Raw genomic sequence first — 7,030 nt, forward strand, 5'->3', positions numbered from 1 at the left:
AGTATAAAGGTAAACACATTATGAAAGGAGAATCATTTCCATTAGAAGTGGCTCTAGGCCTTTTCTTTACAAGTTTTGGAATTGATCTACATATAACATTTGCGTAATTGAGCTCCATTCCATGTTCTTGGGATGGGAGTGCCATCGAGCCTTTCGAGCCGGTATGCGCCCTTTCCCAGGACTTCTTTGATAATGTATGGCCCTTCCCAGACCGGGGCCAGCTTTCCCGGGCGCTCTTGGTTTGAAGCCTCGTTGTTACGCAGTATGTAGTCTCCTATATTGAAGTTGCAGAGTTTTACCCGCGTGTTGTAGTACTTTTGCATTTGTCGTTTGTAGTTCTCTTCACGCACTGCGGCTAAGTCTCTGCGTTCCTCGGTTAGCATAAGATCCAACCGTCTTTCCGCATCATTGTCTTCTGGCTGACTCAAGACCCTTGGTGAGGGTAGACCAATTTCGACCGGGACCATGGCTTCAGTGCCATAAGTGAGGCTGAACGGGGTTTCTCCCGTACTGGCCTTCTTCAGCGTTCTGTTTGCCCAAAGGACGTGCGGAAGCTCGTCCACCCAGCCGGATCTGTGTTCCGATAGTCTCTTCTTGATGCCTTCGACAATGCTCTTATTTGCTCTTTCCACCTCACCATTACCTTGCGGGTGTGCCACTGAGGTAAAGGTGTGGGTGATTTGAAGTTCTTTTAGCCACTGTTGTAGCTTCTTGTCAGCAAAGTTGGTGCCGTTATCGCTCACCAAATTCTGTGGAAGTCCAAAACGACAAATAATAAATTCCCAAATAAATTTTTTGATATGTTTCGCGGTTGTTTGGGCTAAAGGTTTTGCTTCTATCCACTTGGTGAAGTAGTCGATGGCCACCACTAGGAACTGAACATTTCATGCTGCTGTAGGAAATGGGCCTGTCACATCGATGGCCCACTTCTGAAATGGCCATGAAGAAGTGACTGGAACCAGTTCATTCTTCGGGCGGTGCGTGTTGGGTGCGTAAAGCTGGCAAGACCTGCATTTTCTGATGTATGCCAGCGCATCCGTATGCATCCCCGGCCAAAAGTATCCCGCGTTGTTTAGCTTGGCTACAACAGCGCGGGGACCTGCGTGTACTCCACAGATGCCTTCGTGTACTTCCCTTAGGAGGTAGTCAGCATCTTGGTTGTCCACACATCTTAAGAGTGGGCCAAGAAAGTTACGTCTGTAAAGGATGTCATTGACGAGTTGATAATTCAGTGCTTTACAGCGTAGTTTTCTTGCCTGTGTTTTTGACTCTGGTAGTGTTCCTGCTGCAAGGTAATTTATTATTGGTGTCATCCACGTTTCTGTACCGGTTTGGATGACACAAATTTCCTTTTGCGGGACTGATGGTGCTTCGAGGAGTTCAATGCGGATGTCCTTTCCCAAGTGGGTGAAGGCTAGTGATGCAAGCTTGCTTAACGCATCTGCAGATTTGTTTTCGCTGCGCTTGACGTGTATGACTTTACAATCATTAAAATCACGCATAAGGGTTTTGCCTGGGCGAGGTACAGGGCCATTGTGTCGTTCACAGCCGTGTACGTCCCATTTATTTGGTTGGCCACCAGCATGGAATCCACGTGGGCTTCCAAGTTTTTCACTCCCATCTTACGCGCAATTCTCAATCCGGCCAAGAATGCTTCATATTCGGCTTCGTTATTCGTACTTGGAAAATCCAACCGAATAGCGTAAGTATATTCTTGGCCTGCTGGGTTGGTTAATTTTAACCCTGCGCCTGAACCCTCGTTACTGGCTGCTCCATCAGTGTAGAGTCGCCAGACATCATTGATGTCCTGTGCTGGGGAGGGTTGAGCCTCCTCCTGGCACTCTTTCTCCCGCGAAGCGGGGACTTCTGCAATAAAATCGGCCAGGACCTGGCCTTTTATGGCTGGTCTTGGCTTGTACTTAATTGCATATTCTCCCAATTCAATTGCCCATTTGGCTAGACGTCCCGATAATTCGGGTTTGCCTAGAACGTTTGAGAGTTTGAAGTTGGTGAGAATGGTGATTGGGTGGCCCTGGAAATATCGTCTTAACCTGCGTGAAGCGTGTATAAGTGCTAAGACCAATTTTTCGAGGGTAGAGTACCGGGTTTCTACGTCTGTTAGTACACGGCTAACATAATAGATTGGCATCTGGATGCCTTTTCGTTCTATTAGCAGGACTGCCCCGGTTGCTCTATCTGTTGCGGAAAGGTATAGGATTAACTCCTCTCCCGCTTGTGGTGCTGTAAGTGTTGGGAGTTCGATCAGGCGTGACCGAATCTCCTGAAAAGCTGCTTCCGCTTCTGGTGTCCAGCGGAAGTGCGTTTTCTTTAAGCAGTTTCTCAATGTTGACACGAAAGGAAACGACTTATCCGCATGGTTTGCCAAAAAGCGATTAAGTGCGACTAGTCGTCCATTCAGTGTCTGAGCCTGTTTGATGGTGGTAGGTGATTCCATTTTAACAATGGCTTCGACCTTTTCAGGGTTCGCTCTGAAGCCATCTTTAGTAACAATGACTCCCAAGAACTTCCCTTCTTCCATCCCAAATGAACACTTGCTCGGGTTGAGCTTCATGTTTATCTTTCTGAGCGTGTTGAAAGTTTCTTCAATGTCTTTCAACATCGCTTCTGGCTCGGGGCTTTTGATGACCAAATCATCCATATAGACTTCCAAGTTTCTCCCGATTTGGGCATGAAACTCTTTGTCCATCAGTCGTTGGTACGTGGACCCTGCATTCTTAAGTCCGAATGGCATCATTTTATAACAAAATGTACCATCGGGCGTCCGAAATGCGGTTTTGTCCTGGTCATCTACGGCCATGTGGATTTGATGGTACCCCTTATACGCATCCAAGAAGCATTTAAGGCGAAATGGTGCCAACGAATCCACCTTAAGATCAATTTCTGGTAACGGATAACAATCTTTGGGGCATGCTTTGTTCAAATCTTTGAAATCTATGCACATGCGCCATTGTTTGTCATTCTTCGGTACCATTACGGGATTTGCAACCCATGTTTGATATCTACTAACGCGTACGATGCCTGCGTCAAGGAGTTCCTTGACTTGGGTTCTACACGCGTTAGTTTATTCAGGCCCCATTACTCTGCGCTTTTGTACGACTGGCGTAACAGCCGGATCGCACTTGAGCTTATGCTCCGCCTTACTTCGGGGTACACCAGTCATGTCAGCTGGTGCCCACGCAAAGATGTCAGCGTTTTTCTGCAGTAAGCGTTTGAGTAGGGTGCGGGTGGGATCAACGATTGTTGGTCCAATGGTAACGGCCTGGTCGGGGTATTTGCCATTGAAGGCCCATTTTTCCGGTTCGGTGATGGTTGGTTTAGCCATTTTCGGTTTGGGTTTAGATGAGACAGATGCGATGCATACCTGGGGAATGCCAGTGATCATCGCTACACCCTCAGCTGTTGGCCATCCCATCATGCCGTGGACTGAAGATACCACGGCGTTGAATCTTGCCATCCCGTCTCTTCCGAATAGGATGTCGTACGTGTGGTGTGGCTTTTTCATCACGACAAAATCCACGTCTTCTGTGCGTGAATGATTCCCATCGGTAAGAGTAACGGGGAAAGATAGGATACCCAGGGGGGTTTCTGTACTGCCGTCAAACCCTTCCATTGAAGCGTAGACCGTTTCCAAGCGTTCTTTGTCTTCATCATCCAGCTTGTCAAAGAACTGCCTGTACATCACTGTCGACGAAGCGCCGTTGTCAGCAAGAGTGCGGGAAGTGATGTAATGCCCCAGCTGGCTTTTGATGATGATGGGGCCTTCTTTGCTGGGGCCTCCTGGCACTCGCGGGAAGCGCACCTCAGCTTCCTTCCACGCGCATGGTTCTGTCACTCGTCTTTTTCTTCCCCTGACCTTGCCATGAACCATGTTGATGCTGATGTCGACGGGCTTTCGTCCGTTACCTCTGTACCGATTGTCATTCCTTCCTCCCTTCTTGATTGATGCCACGAGATGTGCAAGTCTTCCATCCTTGACAAATGTCTCAACAATATCCTTCAAGGATGTGCACTCTTCAGTACCATGACCCTTTGTCCCGTGGAAATCACAGGATTTGCTTTGATCCGCATTAGGTTTCTGCCGGATCAATGGGGCTTTTGGCCATGGCAATTTTTCCGTGGCAAATATCTCCGTGACGCTCTTGGTGAGTGGCGTCCACCGGTGTTTTCGGTTTGAAGGGTGTGTGTTGTCCCTTCCGCCAACAAGAGGGCGAGAGCTGGATGAGGTGTCAAAGTTTACCCTTGACTGCCAAATACCTAGCCGCCTCTTTTTGTTCTGCCGGGCGGTCCTAACGTTGTTCTCCCTTGTCCTCTGCGAGTAAAGGTGTGTACTCTGTGGAAGATCTCTTCCCAGCTGCTTCTCCGTCTCGGCAAAGCGCTTGGCTGCCGTCATGATGGCATCCCATGTGGATGGCATGCCGTCCTTACCCGTCAATGTGCGGATAAGCTCTGGGTACTCGGCGCCCTGGATGAAAGCGGCGCGAACAAGATCTTCACTTATGTTGCCCAGACTCAGCTTCTTGGAGTTGAAGCGGGTGATGAAGTCTAGTAAAGATTCATCCTCCTCTCTAACGCAGTTGAGGATCGTCCACTGCTCTTCAGTATACTTCCTCTGCTGGCTGAAGTGCTGGCTGAACTTGTTCTGAAAGTCCGCCCAGTCATATATGTGGTGGACCGGTAAACGATCGAACCATGCCCTGGCTGCTCCGACCAGAGTCATCTGGAACATGTAACACCACGTGGGTTCCGTCCAGTTACTGACGGTAGGCCCCGCAATGAACCTGTTCAAATGGTCGTCTGGGTCGGATAGACCATCGTAAGTGCCAATGTTGGACATTTGTTTGGCACTTCTCGGGGCGATTGCTTCCGCAATGTCCCTTGCAAATTTTGACTTTCCTGCATTCGTAGCAGTTGGTCTAAAGGTTTTGGAGAAGTCACGCGGGTTTCTCTCCGCATTTGTTGGTTTAAAGGCTTCCCCAAAATTCCTTTTTGGCTGGGAGTCCGTTTCCTTACGCTTCCCTTTCGCGTTATGGCGAGGGTTTGCGTCGGTATCGGACTCCTCCCTCTCGTCGTCTGAGTACTCGCCCTCGCTGTTCATAATGAGGTGTTGGCGAGTACTGCCGAATTCGTCAGCCTGTTGAACTGAACGCAAGCGTTCGTCCAATTCAGCTTGGAACTCTTTCTGACGTGCTTCGGCCCACGCCTTCACTTGATCTAGTGTTTGGCGAGGGACCCTCGTTCGTTTTTCCAGCTGGGTATCGGTGAACCCCAGTGGAATATTTACTGCACTTGCCCCGGCTTGGGTAGTCGGGGTAGTGTTCGTAAGGATTGTATAACCGCCGGTGTTCCCCCCAGTTGCTGGGGTTGTTACCGGGGTTTCTTGGTCGGTTACTGGCCTTTGGACCGGAGTAACGTTAACCATTTCTTCAGAAATTTTGAAAAAACTAAAATAGTTCTAGCTTTTATGCACGGATGGCGCCAATGAAGAAACACTAAGTGACCCGGTGCAGATTATAGATAATCTGGGGGTTAAGTAATGTTTCCCACGAGAATGAGGTCCAACAGAGATGGTTGTTCTTCAGGGGACCTGCAAAACAAACACCGTAAGCTGGTCACTGAGAAGGAGGGGGGTTCCTCCTTGTGACCACCCTCCGGCGTGAGAATCAGACTAGATTGCTCTGAATATAAGTGTATATTAAGAGATTGCTAGATAACAGGATAGCAGATGATCTTACCATTCCAAGATGTTGGAGTATTTATAGCCGAAGGTAGGTTTCCTAGAAGGTACAGCCGGCTGAATAGTATTCCTGTTCTACCAACAGTGGACTATGCACAGGCCATACTGGTTGGTGGATAGGTTACGGCCAACAGTAACAAAGTCGGCTGCACTATTCCACCAACTGTAGATTATGCACGTCCCACCTACTGTGGATTATACGCAGGCCATGCTGGTTGGTGAATAGGTTACGGCCAACAGTAACACTATTCTACCAACTGTAGGCTGCGGACGCCCCTCAGTAAGAGTTGGTGAGTAGGCAGCGGCTAATAGTGACAAACAGTACTAGAGGGTGCTCCTCCTCGTACTGTTGTTGGTGAGCTGTCACCCTGTGATTGGCTCATGGGTTGTTCTGGTCAGATTGTCTGTCCTATCCATACCTTGGTAGGTATAGTACAAAAGATCTTTCAGAATCATACGGACTGGCTCATTTTGGCGGGATTGTTCCCGCCTTGCTCATTCCTTTATGTGACTACTGAAGTAGCTATTGTCTTGTGCGTGTAGCCCTGCTGTCTGCGGGTAGCCTTCCCTGATGGCTTGTATCCGCAACTGCGGGAACAGGCGGGGTACTTCACCATTGGGAGGCTTTCCCTGCGTGTACAGCTTGCGTACTGCGCGTAAGGTTCTCTGAGCATGGTGGGTCCTGCGGGAGCAGATGGCCTTTGCGCAGACGTCCCTGTTCAAGGTGAGTCTTGCGGGACCAACTGGGCTCTGCTGGGACCTACCTCTTCAGTCTATAGACTATAGTTTTTGCTTTCCTTGTTTCCCTTTAAATGAGTCAAATGACCTGACTCGTATTTATTAAAGTCATCCCCATCAACAAAATGTAAGCAGTTGCTCACTTGCTCCTACGTACTTCATTAGCCCCTTTCGGTCAAATTTAATGCATTAGTTGGCGATGTAGATTTTAACTCGTTTACCATAAAATGGGTTATGTTTAGCTCCAACATGTCAAAATTTTAAAAATAGTTAAATGAACAGCCCGCCCCAATTTAACAAAAAATAAAATAAATAAAAGACAAGTGGTTCAATTGACCCATTTTGACTTCGAATCTTGTTGCCACCATTTAAGCGTGTAAATGAACCAACGTTCAGTGCACTATTTGGCAGTAAGCTCGTATACGTTCGTTTGTTTAATAAACGAATGAGCATGAACAAGATTTTTGGTTCATCTAGTTAAACAAACGAACATGAACACACGTCTCATTCGTTAACTTATATTCATGAGTGTTCGTT

The sequence above is a fragment of the Bidens hawaiensis genome, unplaced genomic scaffold (assembly GCF_021521415.1).
Source record: "Bidens hawaiensis isolate Kalapana, Puna unplaced genomic scaffold, B.hawaiensis_p1.1 tig00020521_1, whole genome shotgun sequence".
NCBI classification, from domain to species: Eukaryota; Viridiplantae; Streptophyta; class Magnoliopsida; order Asterales; family Asteraceae; genus Bidens; species Bidens hawaiensis.